This window comes from Callithrix jacchus, chromosome 15, assembly GCF_049354715.1.
Source record: "Callithrix jacchus isolate 240 chromosome 15, calJac240_pri, whole genome shotgun sequence".
Classification (NCBI taxonomy): domain Eukaryota; kingdom Metazoa; phylum Chordata; class Mammalia; order Primates; family Cebidae; genus Callithrix; species Callithrix jacchus.
In genome coordinates, this window is record NC_133516.1 from 4,629,393 (window position 1) to 4,653,086 (window position 23,694).

A 23,694-nucleotide genomic window follows, 5' to 3' on the forward strand; every position below is an offset into this window, starting at 1 on the left:
AAACGGCCACTGGAGTAAAATGAGGTCGAGAACTGTCTGGAGAATTTGCAGATGCTGAGGCTACCAGTGACACAGACGAATGAAGAAATAAAGTTGGTTACTCCTAAAGGAAGGGAGGCAAGAAGCAGCATGTTTTCTAGTCACTGCAGGAAGAGCTGCTTTCTTTAGAACAAAGCAGTTACAAGATCTCTCTTCTTTTCCACACTAGGGAAGTTGCTAAGTGTATGCCAAAGCCAGGCATAACTCATTCCTGTACAGCCTCAGGCTTTACAGCCCAGAATGGGTGTGGGCTTGTGGGCGGGAGGTAGGAAAGGAGACGTGGGTACCTCGTGGAGTTGAAATGCCACCCATCACCAAGCCCCAGAGCCACCCAGCACCACTACCTCTCTCTCCTCTGCCCACAAAACTTTGAGTACACTCCAGACAGAGCTTCACAAGAGAGGGCATTGTGACTATTTATTATTTTAATTGTAAAAAAATTAGCCCCAAATCTCTGGGTAATAAACTACAGTAAAAAGTAGCATCTGGTGTTAGATACTCTGCCGACCAGACACACTCCTTCAGTGCCAGCAAAGGCTCTGCAGAGTCATCCACAGTATTCCACACTGCTCCCCCTTTCCAGAAGTCCCTACTGAAATGAGAAGGACACTGAGGCACACCAGTAAAGAGACTGGCCTGGGGTTAGACTGCCAGGAGAGGCACATGGAAACTGGGCCCAGAAAATTCCAACAGTTCCATAGAGAATGCTACCCAGCAGGAAAAAAAGCCATGTCTTCTTCCAAGTAACCAGTAACACCACACTCATGAAGCAGCAGAAAGGGTGGCAAGGGAACCAAGCCCTGACCTGAGCCCAGTGATGGGCCAGAGCCCAGCCAATGGGCCTCACCCACTCACCTCCACCAAACTGTCCTCACTCCCAAGCCCAGCCCTCCTTGCAGAAGACCAGCTGCACAGCCTCATTCATGTCCTTCACCATGTGGGAGGCCTCCATGAGCCCTGAAATGAAGCAGAAGTCTCAATGCCCATAGAATGGAGACTTCTCTCCTCCAAGCACAGGCTCCATGGACTGCAGGTCCCTGGGATTGTACATGCCTGCGCACACCAGGATGGAAATGCAGCTCTGACTTGCTGAGGGTGGTTACTGCCGTGGGCCCCCAGCCCCAAGTTCTGGCACCCCATCACATGTTGCCTTCTGCAGGTACTGGTGGAACAGATTGGCATCATACACATCAGACATAGGGTTGTCCCAGCAGGGGCAGCCACACTGGAAAAGGAAAAAGAAGAAAGCTCTAACTCAGTGTTGCAAAGCAAAGGGAGCAGAGGAGAGTTTCAGGGCAGAAGAGTGAATCAGATACAGGGAAACGGGGTAAGAGAAGAGATGGAGGGAAGGAGACATCATGAAAGAGATGGAGGAGGGGAAGTAGAGCCTACCCCACAGCATAGAGCTTCTGGATGCGGTCAGCCCAGCTTCGCCTCTCTGCCTGTTACCTGAGCAGCTCCTCTGCATACTGGTAAGTGAGGATGCTGGGTTTGACCATCAGGCCCTCATATCTCAGCTCCTTGCCAGTCACTTTCTGGTAAATGGTTTCCAGGAAAAGCAGAAAGGTGCCATGGCCAAACCTGCCAGAAACGACCATGAAGCAGTTCAGTCTTCCTGATCTCTGGGCCCCTCTAGAGAACACAACTGCCATTTTCTAAGCAGCACCCATGCAGACCAGCCTCTTCCCCAGAGTAAGAGCTGGCATGTAGCAGACACTGTGCTGGCACTGGAAGTGGTGTTTCACATTTCCCTCTCAGAAAACTCCTAGGAGAGGACACTAATATCCTCATTATACGAACAAAAAAACTGAGGCACCACAAGATTCAGTAATGTGTTCAAGATAACAGAGCCAGTATTGCAACTCAGTTTGATTCTAGATCTTAAATCCTGCTGTAGAGCTGGGCAGATGACCATTGCCCTTCTCCCCATCTTTGCTGGTGTCTGCTTCAGCTGACCATACTACTACTAAGTGTGAAAAAGACCTTCCCTTGCCACCCTCGCAATAAGGCATGGCTGTGTGATTAAGCTACAGTCAAGAAACGCACAAATGCTGGGCTAAATTTTTTCCTAATTTTGAGGTGGAGTCTCACTCTGTCACCAGGCTGTAGTGCAGTGGTACAATCTTGGCTCACTGCAACCTCTGCCTCCCAGATCCAAGTGATTCCCATGTCTCAGCCTCCTGAGTAGCTGCGATTACAGGCATGAACCACCATGTCTGGTTAACTTTTTGTATTTAGTAGAGACAGGGTCTCACCAGATTGGCCAGGATGGTCTTGATCTTTTGACCTTGTGATCTGCCTGCCTCAGCCTCCCAAAGTTACAGGGGTGAGCCACTGTGCCTGGCCTGGGCTAAACTTTTAATAAGCAGCCTTAAAATTGGGGACAGAGGACAGGAATGGTGGCTCATGCCTGTAATCTTAGCACTCTGGGAGGCTGAGGCAGGTGGATCAACTGAGATCAGGAATTCAGGACAAGTCTTGCCAACATGGTGAAACCCTGTCTCTACTAAAAATGTAAAAGTGAGCCAGGTGTTATGGCACACACCTGTAGTCCCAGCTACTTGGGAGGCTGAGGCAGGAGAATCACTTGAACCTGATAGGTGGAAGTTGCAGTGGGCCATGATTCTGTCACTGCACTCCAGACTGGGTGAAAGAGCAGGACTTCATCTAAAAAAATAAAACAAGATAAACTGGTGACAGGGTATTCCTCTCTGGCCTCCCCAACTCCTTCCTGCCACCTGGAATAGTAATATGATAGCTGGTGGGGGAGGACTCAAGATGGCGCTGTGAGAACAACCCAGGATTGGAGCTCTCGTTGAATCCGCAAACAGGTGAGTTGGAGCTGCATTTCCAGACTGATCTTTGTTGCCCACAGAACGGGGAAACTCCCAAGTATAAAAAAGACATGGGACGCCAGGCAGTAGTTCTGCCTGGCAAAGCCGGCAGCTGGGGTGGTGGCGGCCGGCCCTCCAGCAATCCCCACAGGGCGCGCTTGTCCGGGTGCCCTGTTGAACCGGCAACCTGAGACTTGAGAGGGCTGGACTTGAGACTGAACGAGACTTGGACAGTAGGCCAGCCCAGGGGATTGCAGGGACAGATCGTTTGGGATACCCAGTGGGACGAAAAAAACCGCGATTTCAAACTATCCTGAGCAGACTGTCCGAGACGCTCTGTGGGGGAGGGGAGTCCACCACTACCGAGGCAACCCGCCCCAACTGAGATACATGCCCACTGCTGACGCAGCCTGCCATTGCCGAGGCAACCCATCCCTACTGAGATACACGCCCACTGCTGACGCAGCCTGCCGTTGCTGAGGAAACACACTACAACGAAGAGACTCCGCTGCAGGGCGTGGCAGAGACCACAGCAGAGCCTGAAGGAACAGGGCGAATCACACAACAGCAGGGCGGAGCCTCGGCAGCCAAACAGTGGCTAGTCTGCCTTCTAGCTGGGCAGGACACCTCATCGGACATCAAAAAATAAAGCCCGAACCCCCCAACACAGAGCATTTGAGAAAAAAAAGGTTTTCTTTAATGAGCTCTGTTGCAGTAGAATCAAACATAGCAGCCTAACAGCCCTGAATGAACAACAGAGCTCACAGCTCAGCAATTGAGCTCCAAAAAAGTACAGACTGTCTCCTCAAGCAGCTCCCAGACCCCTCTATATCCAAAAGACTGACATTTGGCAGGCATCATCCTGGGACAAAGATAGCAGAAAAAGAAACGGGTAGCATCCCTCACTGTGCCACAGCTGCTAGAGGTGCACCCCAGACAAGCAGGGCCTGGAGTGGACCTCAGCAGTCGTACAGCGAAGGGGCTAGGCTGGTAGAAGGAAAACCAAGTAACAGAAATACTTCATCATCAACAATCTGGGTGTCCACTCAGAGACCCAATCGAAAAGTCAACAACTATGCAGACGACAAGTGGATAAACCCACAAAGATGGGAAGAAACCAGCGCAAAAAGGAGGAAAACACCCGAAACCAGAACACCTCGCCTCCTACAAAGGACCAAAACTGCTCACCAGCAAGGGAGCAAAGCTGGACGGAGAATGACTGTGATGAAATGACGGAATTAGACTTCAGAAGGTGGATAATGAGAAACTTTTGTGAGCTAAAAGAACATGTATTAAACCAATGCAAAGAAATTAAGGAACTTAAAAAAAGATATGACGAAAGGATAACAAGAATGGATAACTTAGAGAGGAATATGAATGAATTAAAGGAGCTGAAAAACACAATATGAGAACTTCCCGAAGCATGAACAAGTTTCAATAGCCGAATTGACCAAGCAGAAGAAAGAATATCTGAAGTCGAAGACCAACTCAATGAAATTAAACGAGAAACCAAGGTTAGAGAAAAAAGCACAAAATGGAATGAACAAAGTCTCCAAGAAATGTGGGACTATGTGAAAAGACCTAACCTACATTTGATAGGTGTACCAGAAGGGGATGAAGAGAATGAATCCAAGCTGGAAAATACTCTTCAGGACATCATCCAGGAAAACTTCCCCCACCTAGCAAGACAGGCCAACACTCAAATGCAGGAAATACAGAGAACACCACAAAGATATTCCGCAAGAAGAGCAACCCCAAGGCACATAATCGTCAGATTCAACAGGGTTGAAATAAAGGAGAAAATACAAAGGGCAGCCAGAGAGAAAGGTCGAGTTACCCACAAAGGGAAGCCCATCAGACTCACAGCAGATCTCTCGGCAGAAACACTACAAGCCAGAAGAGAGTGGGGGCCAATATTCAACATTCTTAAAGAAAAGAACTTTCAACCCAGAATTTCATATCCAGCCAAACTGAGCTTCAGAAGTGAAGGAAAAATAAAATCCTTTGCGAACAAGCAAGTACTCAGAGATTTTGTCACCACCAGGCTTGCTTTACAAGAGCTCCTAAAAGAGGCACTACACATAGAAAGGAACAACCAGTACCAGCCATTCAAAAATCACACTAAATGCTAAAGAGCATCAACATAATGAAGAACCTACAACAACTAACAGGCAAAACAGCCAATTAGCATCAAAATGGCAGTATCAAATTCACACATAACAATATTAACCCTAAATGTAAATGGACTAAATGCACCAATCAAAAGACACAGACTGGCAAATTGGACAAAAAGCCAAAACCCATCAATGTGCTGTATCCAGGAAACCCATCTCACATGCAAGGATACACAAAGGCTCAAAATAAAGGGATGGAGGAAGATTTACCAAGCAAATGGAGAGCAAAAAAAAGCAGGAGTTGCAATTCTCATCTCTGATAAAATAGACGTGAAAGCAACAAAGATCAAAAGAGACAAAGAAGGCCATTACATAATGGTAAAAGGATTGATAAAACAAGAAGAGCTAACGATCGTAAACATATATGGACCCAATGCAGGAGCACCCAGATACATAAGGCAAGTTCTTAATGACTTACAAAGAGACTTAGACTCCCACACACTAATAGTGGGAGACTCTAACACTCCACTGTCAATATTAGACAGATCAACCAGACAGAAAATCAACAAGGATATCCAGGGCTTGAACTCAGACCTGGAGCAAGCAAACCTGATAGACATCTACAGAACTCTCCACACCAAATCCACATAATATACATTCTTATCAGCACCACATCACACCTACTCTAAAATTGACCACATAATTGGAAGTAAGGCACTGCTCAACAAATGCAAAACAACTGAAATCATAACAAACAGCCTCTCAGACCATAGTGCAATCAAGTTAGAACTCAGAATTCAGAAACCAACCCAGAACCGCACAGCTTCATGGAAACTGAACAACTGGCTCTTGAATGTTGACTGGGTAAACAATGAAATGAAGACAGAGACAAAGAAGTTCTTCGAAACCAATGAGAACGAAGATACAACATGCCAGAACCTCTGGGACACATTTAAAGCAGTCTCTAGAGGAAAGTATATAGCAATAAGTGCCCATATGAGGAGAATGGAGAGATCCAAAATTGACACCCTATCGTCAAAATTGAAAGAGCTAGAGGAACAAGATCAAAAAAACTCAAAACCCAGCAGAAGACAAGAAATAACTAAGATCAGAGCTGAACTGAAGGAGACTGAGACACGAAAAACCCTTCAAAAAATCAATAAATCCAAGAGGTGGTTTTTTGAAAAGATCAACAAAATAGACAGACCACTAGCCAGATTGATTAAAAAGAAAAGAGAGAACAACCAAATAGATGCAATAAAAACTGATAAAGGGGAAATCACCACAGATTCCACAGAAATTCAAACCATCATCAGAGAATATTACAGACAACTCTATGCACATAAACTACTAAACCTGGAAGAAATGGATAAATTCCTGGACACCTGTGTCCTTGAAGCCTAAAACAGGAGGAAGCTGAAACTATGAATAGACCAATAACAAGGTCAGAAGTCAAGGCAGCAATTAAGAGCCTACCACACAAAAAAAGCCCAGGTCCAGACGGGTTCACAGCCGAATTCTACCAGACACACAAAGAGGAGCTGGTACCATTCCTTCTAAAACTATTTCAAACAATCCAAAAAGAGGGAATACTTCCCAAATCATTTTACGAGACCAACATCATCCTGATACCAAAACCCGGCAGAGACCCAAAAAGAAAAGAAAACTTCAGGCTAATATCCATGATGAACATAGATGCAAAAATCTTCAATAAAATATTGGCAAGCCGATTGCAACAGCAAATCAAAAAACTTATTCACCATGATCAAGTAGGATTCATCCCGGGGATGCAAGGCTGGTTCAACATACGCAAGTCTATAAATGTAATTCACCACATAAACAGAACCAAAAACAAAACACATGATTATCTCAATTGACGCAGAGAAGGCATTTGACAAAATTCAACAGCCCTTTATGCTAAAAACACTCAATAAACCCGGTATCGATGGAAAGGTATCTCAAAGTAATAAAAGCTATTTATGACAAACCAACAGCCAATATACTGAATGGGAAAAAACTGGAAGCATTCCTTTTGAAATCTGGCACTAGACAAGGATGCCCTCTTTCACCACTCCTATTCAATATAGTTCTGGAAGTTCTAGCCAGAGCAATCAGGCAAGAAAAAGAAATAAAGGGTATTCAAATAGGAAAGGTGGAAGCCAAATTGTCTCTATTTGCAGACGACATGATAGTATACCTAGAAGACCCCATCGCCTCAGCCCAAAAACTCCTGAAACTGATAAACAACTTCAGCAAAGTCTCAGAATATAAAATCAATGTGCAAAAATCACAAGCATTCATCTACACCAATAACAGACTTAAAGAAAGCCAAATCAAGAACGAACTGCCATTCACAATTGCTACAAAAAGAATAAAATACCTTGGAATACAACTCACAAGGAACGTAAGGGACCTCTTCAAGGAGAACTACAAACCACTGCTCAACGAAATCAGAGAGGACACAAACAGATGAAGAAACATTCCATGTTCATGGTTAGGAAGAATTAATATCGTGAAAATGGCTATACTGCCCAAAGTAATTTACAGAATCAACGCTATCCCCATCAAGCTACCATTGACTTTCTTCACAGAACTGGAAAAAACCACCATGAACTTCATATGGAACCAAAAGAGAGCCCGCATAGCCAAGTCAATTCTAAGCAAAAAGGACACAGCCAGGGGCATCACACTACTGGATTTTAAACTATACTACAAGGCTACAGTAATCAAAACAGCATGGTACTGGTACCAAAACAGAGATATAGACCAATGGAACAAAACAGAGACACCAGAGGCAACACAACATATCTATAACTATACAATCTTTGATAAACCTGACAAAAACACGCAAGGGGGAAAGGACTCCCTGTTTAGCAAATGATGTTGGGAAAACTGGCTAGCCATGTGCAGAAACCAGAAACTTGACCCCTTCCCGACACCTTACACTAAAATTAACTCCAGATGGATTAAAGACTTAAACATACGACCTGGCACGATAAAAACCCTAGAAGGAAATCTAGGCAAAACTATCCAGGACATAGGAGTAGGCAAGGACTTCATGAACAAAACACCAAAAGCATTGGCAACAAAAGCCAAAATAGACAAATGGGACCTAATCAAACTTCACAGCTTCTGCATGGCAAAAGAAACAGTCACTAGAGTGGATCAGCAACCAACAGAATGGGAAAACATTTTTGCAGTTTACCCATCTGACAAAGGGCTGATATCCATAATTTACAAAGAACTCAAACAGATTTACAGGAAAAAAACAAACAAGCCCATTCAAAAGTGGGCAAAGGATATGAACAGACACTTTACGAAAGAAGACATATATGAGGCCAACAATCATATGAAAAAATGCTCATCGTCACTGGTCATCAGAGAGATGCAAATCAAAACCACATTGAGATACCATCTCACGCCAGTTAGAATGGCGATCATTAAAAAATCTGGAGACAACAGATGCTGGAGAGGATGTGGAGAAAAAGGAACACTTTTACACTGTTGGTGGGAGTGTAAATTAGTTCAACCATTGTGGAAGACAGTGTGGCGATTCCTCAAGGCCTTAGAAATAGAAATTCCATTTGACCCAGCAATCCCATTACTGGGTATATATCCAAAAGACTATAAATCGTTCTACTATAAGGACACATGTACACGAATGTTCATTGCAGCACTGTTTACAATAGCAAAGACCTGGAATCAACCAAAATGCCCATTGATAATAGACTGGATTGGAAAAATGTGGCACATATACACCATGGAATATTATGCAGCAATCAGAAATGATGAGTTTGTGTCGTTTGTAGGGACATGGATGAATCTGGAGAACATCATCCTCAGCAAACTGACACAAGAACAGAAAATGAAGCACGGCATATTCTCACTCATAGGTGGGTGATGAAAAATGAGAACACATGGACACAGAAATGGGAGTACTAAACACTGGGGTCTGTTGGGGGAGAAGGGGAGGGCCAGTGGGAGGGGTAGGTGGGGAGGGATAGCCTGGGGAGAGATGCCAAATGTGGGTGAAGGGGAGAAGGAAAGAAAAGCACACTGCCATGTGTGTTCCTATGCAACTGTCTTATATGCTCTGCTCATGTACCCCAAAACCTAAAATCCAATAAAAAATTTTAAAAAAAATATGATAGCTTGTGCTTGGGTGCAATCTTGGATCACTGCAACCTCCACCTCCTGGGTTCAAGCGATTCTCCTGCCTCAGCCTCCCAAGTAGCTGAAATTACAGGCGCCTGCCACCATGTCTGACTAATTTTTGTTTTTTTTTTTTAGTAGAGATAGGGTTTTGCCATGTTGGCCAGGCTGGTCTCAAACTCCTGACTTCAGGTGATCCACCCACCTTGGCCTCCCAAAGTGTTGGTACTACAAGCATGAGCCATCGCATGTTTCAGTGTCATGTATGTAATAAATTGTTTTTAATTAGAAAAGTTTATCTCAGATCTGGTTTATAAACTGAAATCCACTTCTTGCTTTTTAGTTCACAGAAACATAACCAATCAAGTTTCCTGGTATAGTGTTAGCATACCCTCCTCTAGGAATAATACTTCAGAGGCAATGCCAAGCTTCAAGCCACAGAGACACACTTTAAAACTGACAAGAGCACCCCCCATCTCTCTGGGGCTACTAAGACGTGCCCTGAGGCAACACTGGGCCGTGCCCACCCTCTGCTGATGAGCACTCACAAGGTTGACTGGAGGGCAGCCACAGGCTGAAACTCAAGAGTCTGCCCATGCAGATAACAGCAGCCAAACAGTACACAGCAACTGTCAGCTGGACTTTGAGTAAGCACCTTGAGGGCCAAAAAAGGGCAGCCTGTACTTGCGCTTGCTAGCTGCAGAATAAAACAGGACCAATGACATCAACACAGCTGAGCAGGGAGTGTAGGCACTTGCAATGGCCTGAGAAAGCCACTTATTCTCTGGGTCTCAGTTTTCTGGTCTATACAACCATCAGAACAATCCTTGGCCTGCGGGATGGTACACATCTATAATCCCAGCCCTTTGGGAGGCTGAAGCAGGGGGATCACTTGAGGCCAGGAGTTCAAGGATGTAGTAAGTTTTGATTGCATCACTGCACTCCAGCCTAGATGAGACAGTGAGATCACTGTGCCTGCCAAAAAAGATAAATTCTTGCTTCCCCTTCCCTCTGTCTTAAGGGTGCAAAGAAACAAGAAAGTGAAAGAACCAATGCTGCAGGGTGGAGCCAAGGAAGGAAGAGCAACTGAATAATGTGCACTGATACGGCACAAAAGGTGTCCATGGTTTAGGTTCCACTAGACACGAGGAGAGTGTTCAGTTAAGATTACCAGGGCAGGGGGCATGTGTGAAGCATCCTCTCCTCAGACTTTGTAATCTGTAGTTTAGGTTTAGTAACCAACATGTAAAGTGATCCTTGAAAGCCCTTCCAAAGGCCAGGTTATTGCAGCAATGAGGCCTACCTAAGTAAGGTCCAACTACCCTGGGTGTCAGAATGACAGTGGGAACTGCCCACAGGACTGCCCAAGCAGCAGCCAGGAGTGGGCCACCAGGCCAAGGCCAGAGCTTTGTGTCCTCACCTCAGCATCTTGGCTTCAGCCATCCACAGGAGATCCATGTTGCTAGCCAGGACAGGGAGGTGGGGTAGGGGGCTGTCTCCAGGCTAGTCCCAGGGATCCCATTACTGAGGAGGACATCCATGATCAGCTTCAGGCTGGTCTCCCAGTGGACCGGCTCCTCTAGGAGGAGCACCCCTTTAAAGAACAGAGGGGGTATGGTTCCGGGCAGGGGTCTGGGGAGTGCAGCAGCAATGGCAAGCCACCTTGTGCTCAACAATGGTGCTAAGATGCCCATCCTCGGGCTGGGCACCTGGAAGTCCCCTCCAGGCCAGGTGACTGGAACTGTGAAGGTGGCCATCAACGTTGGGTACCACCACATTGACTGTGCCCATGTGTACCACAATGAAAATGAGGTGGGGGGAACCATTCAGGAGAAGCTCAGGGAAAAGGTGGTAAAGCATGAGGATCTCTTCATCAGCAGCAAGCTGTGGTGCAGGTTCCATGAGAAGGGCCTGCTGAAATGAGCCTGCCTGAAGATGCTCAGCAACCTCAAGCTGGACTACCTGGACCTTATTCACTAGCCAACTGACTTTAAGCCTGGGAAGGAACATTTCCCATTGGATGAGTTGGGCAATGTGATTCCCAGTGACACCAACATTCTGGACACATGGGGGGCTATGGAAGAGCTGGTGGATGAAGGGCTGGTGAAAGCTATGGCATCTCCAACTTCAACCATCTCCAGGTGGAGAGGATCTTAAACAAACCTGGCTTAAAGTATAAGCCTGCAGTTAACCAGATTGAGTGCCACCCATACCTCACTCAGAAGTTAATCCAGTACTGCCAGTCCAAAGGCATTGTGGTGACCACCTACAGCCCCCTCAGCTCTCCTGACAGGCCCTGGGCCAAGCCTGAGCATGCTTCCCTCTTGGAGAATCCCAGGATCAAAGCAATCACAGACAAGCACAATAAAACTACAGCCCAGGTGCTGATCTGGGTCCTCAGGCAGAAGAACTTGGTGGTGATCCCCGAGTCTGTGACACCAGAATGCATTGCTGAGAACTTTAAGGTCTTTGACTCTGAACAGAGCAGCCAGGATATGACCACCTTACTCAGCTACAACTGAGTCTGGAACTGGAGGGTCTGTGCCTTGGTGAGCTGTGCCTCCCACAAGGATTACATTTTCCATGAAGAGTTTTGAAGCTGTGGATGCCTGCTTGTCCATAAGTGACCTATACCTGTGTTTCCTGCCTCATTTTTTTCCTTGCAAATGTAGTATAGCCTGTGTCATTCAGCAGTGGGACAACAACTTATAGAGTGGCCAGTGAGAGCATGTCTGGCTTGATGTTGGATCTGACAAGGCCTGTCAGTAGACTAGAAGTCTCTTCCAGTTTGCTTTGTCCTTCTTTTTGCCCCACTCGGGAAAGTACAACCTGAATACCCTTTTCTGACCAAAGAGAAGCAAAATCTGCCAGGTCAAAATGGTGCCACTAACAGCTGAGTTTTGACTGCTTGGATCTGTAACCCTTTCAGCAAGACTTCTCTTTGCCTCAAATAAAAAGTGCTTTTGTGGAGGAAAAATAAAAGCAGAGTCACAGGTGAGGGCTGCAGGGCATGAGGTAGGCCCTTAAGATACCAGCTAGGGTGATCCATCCACATGCCCTCCACCCACAGTGTGCCCAGCTGGGCAGGGGCACAGCTCCCCAACAAGCCTAGAAGAGCCCCTTACCCATCCACCCTGGGGGCATAAGGCCCAGGGCCCAGGAAGAAGCTTCCTAGGGGCTTCCATTCTAACTTTAGTCCACTGGTACTTTGCAGAAGAGGTTATGAAACAAAACCAGCAGGCCAGCCATGGTGGCTCACACCTGAAATCCCAGCATTTTGGGAGGCTGAGGCAGGTGGATCACCTGAGTTCAGGAATTCAGGACCAGCCTGGCCAACATGGTGAAATCCTATCTCTACTAAAAATACAAAAATTAGCTGGGGGTGATGGCAGGTGCCTGTAATCTCAGCTATTTGGGGGCTGAAACAGGAGAATTGCTTGAACCTGGGAGACAGAAGTTGCAGTGAGCCAAAATCGCACCACTGCCCTCCAGACTGGGTGACAAGAGTGAAACTCCATCTATATATATATATAAAACAAATAATAAATAAATAAATAAAAATCAGGCCAGGCACGGTGGCTCACGCCTGTAATACCAGCACTTTGAGAAGCGCAGGCAGGCAGATCACCTGAGGTCAGGAATTCAAGACCAGCCTGACCAACAAGGAGAAAGCCTGTCTCTACTGAAAAATACAAAATTAGGCTGGGTGCGGTGGCTCACACCTGTAATCCAAGCACTTTGGAGGCCAAGGCAGGTGGATCACCTGACGTCAGGAGTTCAAGACCAGCCTGACCAATATGGTGAAACCTCGCCTTTTTAAAAAATAAAACAAAAAACAAAATAAGCCAGGTGTTGTGGCACATGCCTTTAATCACAGCTACTTGGGAGGCTTAGGCAGGAGAATCGCTTGAACCCAGGAGGTGGAGGTTTCAGTGAGCCGAGATTGCACCATGCACGCCAGCCTGGGCAACAAAAGTGAAACTTCATCTCAAAAAAAAAAATATATATATATATATGAGATATACATGTGTGTATATATGAGATATAGTGTGTATATATAATATATATGTGTGTGAATATGAGATATATATGTGTATATATGTATAAATGATATATAAGTGTATATATGTATATATGATATATATGTGTGTATATAATATATGTGTATAAATGATATAAATGTGTATAAATAATGTATGTGTATATATGTATATATAATATATATTTGTATATATATTATATATGTGTGTATATATAATTGTATATATATCATATATATGTGTGTATATATGATGTGCGTGTGTGTGTGTGTGTGTGTATCTTTCTCTCTTTCTCAAAAGAAAAGGCAGAGGAAACTCTCAGATTGGTGGTAAAGAAAGACCTGATGCCTACAGCTGTCTGCCAGACCTAAGGATCATTGGTCCTTGACCAGCTGGAACTGGTAAAAGCCCTCAGGAAAAGACGTTTTTCAAGATGAAATTGGCATAATACCTAAAGTGTTTGATTGTATTCATTATTCACAGGAGTTTTACATACCCAAAGGAGAGTCTGAATAAAGACAACATAAAAAACAAAGTCAAAGAAAAAGTATGACAATTATTAACTCTAAGAAATACAAAGAATTGTGCAGTAGAGCAAAAGTTATCCTTTTTTTTTTTCAAGTGAGAGCAGGTACTGTTTATTAACTGACCAGCTTAGAAAAATAATCATGTTAGACACCTTAGTTCATTCTTCTAATAAGCCTGTTTATCTGATCCTCCCTGTTGCCTGCATCTCCACCTTCCACAAAATGGGTGTTCTTTTTATTCCTTCCATCCTATGGAGAAGATAATTAAAAGGGCCACAGGAAGTTATTTGCTTCTTTGAAGTGTTTTCCAATGGTATAGATCTTATGAATCAGATCCTCCATGAAGATGATGCCATATTTTCCAAGAGATTGAGCAATCAGAGCATTACCTGTCAAAGCAATTTGCTTCTTTTTTATTTTGCCATAACCACGTTTGTAGATTAGTTCATTTGCTGACTTCAGGTTTGGGTACCCCCATGAAATATGTGGCTCTACAATCCTCAGCATGTTAATTGAAGCCTTGTTGAGTTTCACAAAGGTTCCATTGAAGATTTGATGAAGGTGAAGAAGCTGCAACACCTTTCAGACCTTTGGGCTCACACCACTGATACCTCTGATCCTGATGACAAATGCCAGTTTGGGTTCTGCAGGTACACGGAAGTTGCCAGCTTTCCTTGCCATCCTCACCATTCAAATTTCAGTTCTGTACACCTGCCTATATTCCTTGTGATAATGCTTCGCTTTTTCATAGATAAGCTTCATCCTTGCCTTTCAAAGCATGTTTTGGGAAAACTTCTTTCTCAGGCACTTGATCTTCAGCTCTGCAAAATTCCTTCGCTTTTTCTTAAAAGTTTCCAGCACAGCAGAAACCTTCTTCTTCTTTTTCTCTTCTCCACTCTCCATGGTTCCAGCTGAAAAAGGAGCCAAAAGTTATCCTTAACTGTGCAACTCAGTGGTGTCTACACAGGCACGTGAAAATAATCAATGAATAGAGAGGTCACAAAGTTATGCCAAAGAGTGGATGATAGAGAGGATGATAGAGTTAGAAAGCATGTTTGTGCTGATCAGGGTGGAAAGGCGATCTTTATCTCTGCAGTTGGATAATGCCTAAAATGGAAAAAAAATCAAGAATAGCAATATAAACAGTTTCTGATGATATGCACGGAGATACTGAATGATTCAGCTCAAATAAAGGAGCAATTGCTTTCAGATTGCAGGTAGAAGAAAAATTTTAAAAAATTAAAAAGTGAAAGATTCAACTCAAAAACTTGAAAATTACTGCCTCTAGAATGCTAAGAATGGGGCAGTGGGTGGTGGCTCACATCTGTAATCCCAGCACTTTGGGAGGCCAAGGTGGGCAGATCACAAGGTCAGGACATCCAGACCAGCCTGGCCAACACAGTGAAACCCATCTCTACCAATAAGTACAAAAAAAATTAGCCAGGTATGGTGGTATGTGCCTGTAGTCCCAGCTACTCAGGAGGCTGAGGAAGGAGAATCTCTTGAATCTGGGAGGTGGAGTTTGCAGTGAGCTGAGATTACACCACTGCACTCCAGGTTGGGCAGCAGAGTGAGACTTCATCTGAAAGAAAGAAAGAAGGAAAGAAAGGAAGGAAGGAAGGAAGGAAGGAAGGAAGGAAGGAAGGAGAAAGAAGGAAAGAAAGAAAGAAAGAAGGAAAGAAAGAAAGAAAGAAGAAAGAAGGAAAGAAAGAAGGAAAGAAAGAAAGAAGAAAGAAGGAAAGAAAGAAGAAAGAAGGAAAGAAGAAAGAAAGAAGGAAAGAAAGAAAAAAGAAGGAAAGAAAGAAAGAAGAAAAGAAAGAAGAAAGAAAGAAACAAAGAAGAAAGAAGGAAAGAAAGAAAGAAAGAAGAATGAACGAAAGAAGAAAGAAGGAAAGAAAGAAGAAAGAAGGAAAGAAAGAAGAAAGAAAGAAGGAAAGAAAGAAAGAAGAAAGAAGGAAAGAAAGAAGAAAGAAAGAAGAAAGAAGGAAAGAAGAAAGAAAGAAGGAAAGAAAGAAAGAAACAAAAAAGAAGGAAAGAAAGAAAGAAAGAAGGAAAGAAAGAAAGAAGAAAGAAAGAAATGAAGAAAGAAGGAAAGAAAGAAAGAAGAAAGAAAGAAAGAAGAAAGAAGGAAAGAAAGAAAGAAGAAAGAAGGAAAGAAAGAAGAACGAAGGAAGGAAAGAAGAACGAAGGAAGGAAAGAAACAAAGAAGAAAGAAGGAAAGAAAGAAGAAAGAAGGAAAGAAAAAAGAAAGAGAAAGAAGAAAGAAGGAAAGAAAGAAAGAAGAAAGGAAAGAAAGAAAGAAAGAAAGAAAGAAAGAAAGAAAGAAAGAAAGAAAGAAAGAAAGAAAGAAAGAAAGAAAGCTAAGACTGGTTGGCATGGGGATCAACTCTTGGGAACCTGACTCTAAACCATGAGTGTGAGTGCACAGCCCAAGCGAGGAGCCTTCTTTCTGTTTTTTGGCTGTTGAGCTGCTAAGGTAAGCTTGGAGTAGAATAAAGAAATGAACAGTGTCACATGCAAATCGCAGATGCTACACCCGAGCAGAGCCCAGCAAACCATCACTAACCCAGGAGGGGAGAACACCTGACTTCATGACTCTAAGGGGCAGACTGAATAGTAAGACTGACTACTCCAGCAACTCATGACTCTTGAGGCCATTTGCTCCCTGTTCATCTTCCCCATTAGAGTGCAACACTCATTAAACATTTGCTCACAAGTTGCTCTCAATGAGTGAGTACTTACTATGCACCAACACTGGACTAAAGTGCATGGTCCACACCATCTCATGTGGTCCTCAGGACAACCCTATGAGGGAGGTAATCTGCCCATTTTATAGATGTGGAAGTTCACTCTCCACTAAGTATTGGAACGAGACAGGCAGTCTCGGGGCTGTGCTGCCCATGTCTGTTCCGCTGTCTTCCTTGTCACTTCCCCCTGCTAAATTCCCAGAAGCTGCCAAAAAAATATTTGTTTTGATTGTCCTTTTTTGTCGGAATGCAAATGCTCAAACATATGCTGGGTGACAGAGGAACTGTGAGTTTATGTCTCTCTCCTCATGTCATGACAGTGAACAGGCAAACAACTTAACTTTGCCACATTGACTTTTCTACCGTCCCTCCCCACAAAATCTGCTGTTCTTCCAACTCCACTTCTCAGTGAGTGGCACCTCCATCCACCCAGTTGTTTCTGCCATAAACCTGATTTCCATTCTAGAAAACGAGGAGGAGTTAGCTGACACTGCATCTCCCACCCACAGTGGGCCCTAACTGTGGTTTCCCATGTTTACCCTTCAGCCTGCCCACTCCTTCCAACTACACAATGGCAACCCAGCACAAGACCCCATCGTCCCCCAGCCACTCATTTCAGTAGTTTCTACTTTTGACTCCTTTCCAATAATCTTCCACTCTGCGATTTAAAAGCACAAATCTCAGTGTGCCTCTCATGCTCTTTCTGCTGAAAACCTTTCAAAGTCTACCAGCAACACAGCAAGTAAAATGCAAGCTCTTTTTCTGGGTCTGCTAGGCCAGCCTTATCTGGCCTGAGAACCATGTCTCCACCACCTCCTCCAGTTCCTGACCGGCTGGCCAGCCTTCCTGTGGCCTCTCAAGTGAGGGGCCTTCACTCCCAAGGCTTTGTCATGCAATCCCTTTGCCAGAAGCTCCTTCCCCCTCCCCTTTTTTTTGAGACAGAGTCTCACTCCATCACCAGGCACCAGGCTGGATTGCAGTGGTGCAACCTCAGCTCACTGCAACCTCTGCCTTCTGGATTCACGTAATTCTCCTGCCTCAGCATCCCGAGTAGCTGGGACTACAAATGCATGCCACTATGCCCAGCTAATTTTTTAGTATTTTTAGTAGAAACGAGGTTTCACCATGTTGGCCAGGATGGTCTCAATCTCTTGACCTCGTGATCCACCCGACTCTGCCTCCCAAAGTGCTGGGATTACAGGCATGAGCCACCACACCCATCCCCTTCCCCTTCTTTACCAGTGCAGTTCCCACCCATCCTTGAGATCCAGATGAAAAGGGTCCTTTCTCAGGGAGGGCTTCAGGGAATGCCCCGTTTGAAAGGCAGCCCTGGCTGCACTCCTGGTTCCACTCCTATGATACTATTTTATTTTATTCCACAACTTGCATCACAGTTTGTAATTTTGTATTCATAGATTTCTATGACCTTTCATTCCATATACATTCCCATAGCAGATGGAGAGCTGCTGTTTACCGTGGGGTCTTCATAGTGCCAGACTCAGAGCAAAGAACCAAACTGCCATGGGAAGGCACACATGATTGAAAGTGTGGAGGAAAAAAGTAGGTATTTGGGTGTGTGGGTGTTTGTTGGACATTTGGGTTTTCTCAACCTGGTGTAACAGGGAAGAAGCAGATGACACCAGGTGTCTTGCAACAAGTGGCCAGTCAGCCCATCCATTCACTGTATGGCTTCTTCATGTGCCATTGGCTAACAATTATCATAAACAGATGAGTCTGCAATGCTGGAAGTGAGCACCGTGCCTCCAGGACCGGGCAGCCCTCCACCTGTGCAATCACAACACAGCTTTGGCAATTATGATAAATGCCAACAGCACATGGAGGAGCCTGGGTGAGGTTTCCTTGTTTGTTTGCATTTAGCTCTTCATTTTCTCTTTCTTTCTTTCCTTCTTTCTTTCTTTCTTTCTTTCTTTCTTTCTTTCTTTCTTTCTTTCTTTCTTTCCTTCTTTCTTTCCTTCTTTCTTTCTTTCTTTCTTTCTTTCTTTCTTTCTTTCTTTCTTTCTTTCTTTCTTTCTTTCTTTTTGTTGTGTTTTTTTAGATGGAATCTTGCTCTGTCACCAGGCTGGAGTGCAGTGGCACAAGCTCGGCTCACTGCAACCTCCACCTCCTCGGTTCAAGTGATTCTTCTGCCTTAGCCTCCCTAGTAGCTGGGACCCAGGCACACACCACCACTCCCGGCTAATTTTTTGTATTTTTCATAGAGACGAGGTTTCACCTTGTTGGCCAGGATGGTCTCCATCTCTTGACCTCGTGATCCACCTGCCTCGGCCTCCCAAAGTGCTAGGATTACAGGTGTGAGCCACCGCACCCAGCCTAGCTCTTCATTTTCAGTGCATCACTTAAATATCCCTAGAGATCAAGCCCAAACCACTTACCTCCCATCTTTCTGTGTCCCATCTCCCACACACTCTCCTTTCAGTTTTCTTGAGATGGGAGTCTTGCTGTCACTCAAGCTGAAGTGCTCACCACAACCTGTATATCCCAGGTTCAGGTGATTCTGATGTCTCAGCCTTCTAAGTACCTGGGACAACAGGCAGGCATCACTAATTTAAAAATTAAATATAAAAATTACCCTGCTGGATAATTTTTGTATTTTTTGTAGAGACAGTGTTTCATCATGTTGGCCAGGTTGGCCTCAAACTCTTGATCTCAACTGATCGGCCTGCCTCGGCCTCCCAAAGTGCTGGAATTACAGGTGTGAGCCACTGTGCCTGGCCGTCCCAACCTTGCCAGCACCAATATTTATCTCTACAACTCTCTATAATATTATTTATTTCATTTATATTTTTAATTTTATTTTCTGGAGGGTAGGGGGAGTGGCTTTTCCTTTATCACTGCTGTCATGCCTGGTGAGCCTGTCTGTATTTTGGCCCTTTGCTTTGACCGCCTCAGGAATCATCATCAATCATGCCAACACCTGTGACTTGCCACCTTCAAAGTGGGTTCTGAAAATCCAAAGACAAAAAATGGCCCTCTGGGCCACGTGTGGTGGCTCACATCTGTAATCCCAGCACTTTGGGAAGCCAAAGCAGAAGAATTGCTTGAGCCCAGAAGTTTGAGACTGCAGTGAGCCATAATCACACCACTGCACTCCAGGCCAGGTGACAGAGCAAGAACATATCTCTAAAAAAATCATAATAATTGGCCAGGTATCATGGCATGTGCCTGTAATCCTAGCAATTTGGGAGGCCACGACAGGTGGATCATGAGGTCAAGAGATCAAGACCATGGTGAAACCCCATCTCTACTAAAAAAATACAATAATGAGCTGAGCACGTGCCTGTGGTCCCAGCTACTCAGGAGGCTGAGGCAGGAGAATTGCTTGAACCCAGGAGGCGGATGTTGAAGTGAGCCTAGATCGCACCACTGCACTAGCCTAATACGTGGTGGCAAAGCAAGACTCTGTCTCAAAAAAAAATCATAATAATAAAAACTAAGCCTGGTGTGGTGGCTCATGCCTGTAATCCCAGCACTATGGTAGGCTGAGGTGGGCAGATCACACGGTCAGTACTTTAAGAGCAGCCTGGCCAACTTAGTGAATCCCCGTAACTACTAAAAATACAAAAATTTGCCTGAGAACCTGCATCACCCAGGATTCAGTTTTATTTCTCCAGCCACAATCCCTGCCCATGTTTTCTGTCCTCTGGATGAGAGACCTTAGGAAAGCAAATCAGATCATGTCACTTCCTTCTGAAAACTCTCCAAAAGTTTTCCAACAGCACTGGCCTCTCTGTATCACCCCTACCGCCATCCCTCACCCCGCACAACCTCCAGCTCCTAGTACTGACCTCAGGCCTTTGGTCAGATGCACACACATCCTGGGCTGTACATTTCCCTTCCCCCTTCCTGTAGCCAGCTCCCACTTTCCAGTGTCAGCTGGGTCTTTTACTCCTGGAAGGCTTTACCCTCTATGCTAAGACAACAAAGACCAGGTGGCCTCCCTGGGAGGACCCTCTGTCTTGGCCTGCAGTGCACTGTGTTGAAATGCTCCAGGCCCAGATGCCTCTACCACCAGGAGCATCACCAAGCACTGTAGTTGCCACTCACTACATAACTGTTACATCAGTGTTTGCCCAGTGGTTGAATAAATGGATGTGAGAAGTCACCTAGTTTTCTTCTCTCTCTAGGGCTCAGTCCTGCCACTGAGGGAGCATTAGGAACAGGTGCTAAGGCCAGGCACGGTGGCTTATGCCTGTAATCTTAGCACTTTGGGAGGCCAAGGTGCACAGATCACGAGGTCAAGAGATCAAGATCATCCCGGCCAACGTGGTGAAACCCCGTATCTACTAAAAAAAAAAACAAAAATTAGCTGGGTGTGGTGGTGTACACCTGTAGTCCCAGCTACTAGAAAGGCTGAGGCAGAATTGTTTGAACCTGGGAGGTGGAGATTGCAATGAGCTGAGATTGTGCTACTGCACTCCAGCCAGGCACCTGGCACCAGAGCAAGACTCTGTCTCAAAAAAAAAAAAAGGAACAGGCACTCAGAACTGTTCTTTGTGACTGATATAAGCAGGTCCTTTATCTTTTTTTTCTTTTTTTAAATATAGAGATGGGGTTTCACCATGTTGGCCAGGATGGTCTCGATCTCTTCACCTCATGATCTACCAGCCTTGGCCTCCCAAAGTGTTAGGATTATAGGTGTGAGCCACCATGCCTGACCAGGTCCTTTATCTTTAAAGTGCATTTTCTTATCACTGGTCTACCTCTCTGGGCCTTGTCTTTAAACCAAAAGCTCCATGCAGAGCCTCCAAATGGATGAGTATTCAGCAGGACAGTGGGAAGAGCGCTGTGGAGGGGAAGAGCAGTGGGGGATAGTGCTGAGATAGAGGGAGGAAGGGCAGAGGAACCCAACTTCTTGGCTGCCTCTTTTGAGCTCTGCCCTTTTCCTGCTAACTCCTTCCCATTCTGTCCATCACCTGTGACTGTCCCTATTGTAGAAGATGTGGAAACACGGGCTTCATAGGTTCAATAGCCAGCAGACACTCAGCGTTAGGAGGTGGGCAAGCACTTTTCCCCCATTCGACAGATGGAGAGCCTGACTTCAGAGAAGCTAAGACCCTGGATCCAGCTTCCAGCAAGTGGCAGAGCCAGGCCCACTGCCTATACCTGTCCTTCGTCCACAGCCTCCTAGGGGAGGGGAGAGAAAACAGAAGCAGGGAAAGGCCAGTTACAAGGGAGGTTTGTAGCAGGACTGCAAGGTGGCCTCAGCCTCCTGGCCCCTGGTGGCTGTATTTGCACATGCATACCACACCCTTTTCAGCTCTGCCCACTGCTCTCTGCACTGAACATTCTGGAACCCCAGCCACACCTCACCCATCCCCTTCCCACCAGACACTTCTATTTGCCCTTCCACCACTATTGCCCAGGTGCTAGTGTCAGCTGCTCCCTTCCTGAAGGATTGTTGGAGTGGTACCTCCATTTACACAAACTTCAGAAGGCCCAACTGAGTGCAGGTTGGATGCAGCTGGGGCTGAGCCTTAGAATCACCTGGAAAACTTCTTGTTTTTCTTTTTAAGATGCAGTCTTGCTCTGTCCCCATGCTGGAGTGCAGTGGTGCAATCTTGGCTCACTGCAACCTCTGCCTCCTGGGTTCAAGTGATTCTTCCACCTCAGCCTCCTGAGTAGCTGGGAACAGAGGCTTATGCCACCACACCCAGCTAATTTTTGTATTTTTCATAGAGATGGGGTTTTACCATGTTGGCCAGGATGGTCTCCATATCTTGACCTCGTGATCCACCCACCTTGGCCTCTCAGAGTGCTGGGATTGCAGGTGTGAGCCACTGTGCCCAGCCTCACCTGGAAAACTTGAAAGCCAAAGGTGTCTAGGCCCCACCTCAGACCCATTAAGTCAGATTCCTTGGACTTGGGCTCTGGTGTATTTGGGGGTGCAGGGGAGTGGCCTAGTATTTTTTAAAATTTTCCCTAGTGATTCTTCTGTACACAGGACTAAAAGCCACCAAATTTCAATAGATGAGTTCACATGAAAAAGTTAATTAGCTACATTTGGCATCATCTACACACATTAAGACTCAGATTCCCTGAGAGTCACACAGGGGCACTGGTGTCTCTCTCCTCAAGGCCACCCTTAGGGAGTCCAGGAGAAAGAAGAAGGAGACTCCTGAGGAAGAGAGGATGGGAAGGATGGAGAGCAGCCTCTCCTGCCTCTTCCCAGTGGCTCCACCCCTCTTCCTGGTGACTTCACCACTCTTCCTCAAACAGCATGGATGTTTCCTGCCTACCTCCAAGAAGCCCCAGCTTTCACCACCACCACAGGAATCCCCTCCATCTTGCACATCTAACCGGGAACCACACTTCAGAGTGCATTATGCATGTGCTCCCAGGCCAGCCTTAATGCACAGTGAGCCTCTGTCCTGGGAGGCCCACACCCTCTTTCCTTCCCTCTCCATGATGATGAAGTGTGCCTTCAGGCTAGCGGTGGCTCACACCTGTAATCCCAGCAGTTTAAGAGGCACAGTCAAGATGATCACTTGAGCCCAGGAGTCCAAGACCAGTCTGGCCAACACAGTAAGACCCCATGTCTAAAAAAAATTAAAAGTGTGCCTCCACCTCCTCCAGCATGAAAAGCAGGTAAGGGGTGGACTTTATGTTCCCATTTTATTTTATTTTTTATTTTTATTTTTCTTAAAGATGGGGCTTCACCATGTTGGTCAGGCTGGTCTTGAACTCCCCACTTCAGGTGATCTGTCCGTAAGCCCCATTTTATAGAGAGAACCTGAGGCTCACAAGAAAAAACAATCTGTGGACAGGAACACACAAGGAGGAATATACCAGGAAGTTCTCATCTTAGGCTGAGGCTAAATTACACTAGAGATCTGTAAAAGTTCAAGTGATGGCCACCATAGAGGAAGTGGGTCCAGATGGGAAACAGGGCCATCTTTGCCTTCAAAACAACCCCCAAACAGGGCTTGGAATAAGATCAAACACAGGCTAGGTGCAGTGGCTCATGCCTGTAATCCCAGCACTTTGTGAGGCCAAGGCTGGCAGATCGTGAGGTCAGGAGTTGGAGACCATCCAGCTCTGGTCCTCTGGATGGATGCCAACATGGTGAACCATTTGAACCCAGGACGCAGAGGTTGCAGTGAGCTGAGATCCCCCTACTGCACTCCAGCCTCAGCCATAGAGTGAGACTCTGTCTCAAAAAAGGAAAAGATCGACTAAAGAACCCCTGATATTTCCCCAGATTCTTGGCCAGGCAGGGAACA

General features: G+C 45.5%; 3 pseudogenes; 1 reads left to right on the forward strand and 2 right to left on the reverse strand.

Annotated features, from left to right (window-relative positions):
• Positions 1 to 910: 910 nt before the first annotated feature.
• On the reverse strand, positions 911 to 12,268 carry LOC100412147 (haloacid dehalogenase-like hydrolase domain-containing 5; annotated as a pseudogene).
• On the forward strand, positions 10,790 to 11,736 carry LOC118150959 (aldo-keto reductase family 1 member B1 pseudogene; annotated as a pseudogene).
• Positions 12,269 to 13,821: 1,553 nt separating the features above from the next.
• On the reverse strand, positions 13,822 to 14,609 carry LOC144579637 (large ribosomal subunit protein uL30 pseudogene; annotated as a pseudogene).
• Between the last annotated feature and the right edge of the window lie 9,085 nt (positions 14,610 to 23,694).